Source organism: Aplysia californica, unplaced genomic scaffold (genome assembly GCF_000002075.1).
Source record: "Aplysia californica isolate F4 #8 unplaced genomic scaffold, AplCal3.0 scaffold00009, whole genome shotgun sequence".
Lineage (NCBI taxonomy): Eukaryota > Metazoa > Mollusca > Gastropoda > Aplysiida > Aplysiidae > Aplysia > Aplysia californica.
Window position 1 is genome coordinate 2,568,762 of NW_004797279.1, and position 363 is coordinate 2,569,124.

A 363-nucleotide genomic window follows, 5' to 3' on the forward strand; every position below is an offset into this window, starting at 1 on the left:
TGGCTAATTTTGTCTTGGGACACCACAAAATACGCGTCACATTTTACATTGTTTGTTGATGTAGATTCGTGATCTGTGTCACAAGGGGTGAAATGAGCTCAGTACATGTGTTTGCAGCTGATCAATCAAAAATAGGCCAAGGGGGTTCATCGGGTCAGCAAAGAAATCGTTTTTTTCGTGACCTCGTTTCATGGGGTCAAACTCTAGATTTGTCCAGAATTAGAATTTAATTTGACTTCCCCATTATCAAAATATAAGCACGACCAGAACTCTTCTCTTTTCCCGTAATATAACAAATCGACACATTATTATAGTTATATATCATTGATATTAATCTGAAGTTACGCACAGTAACAATAAATT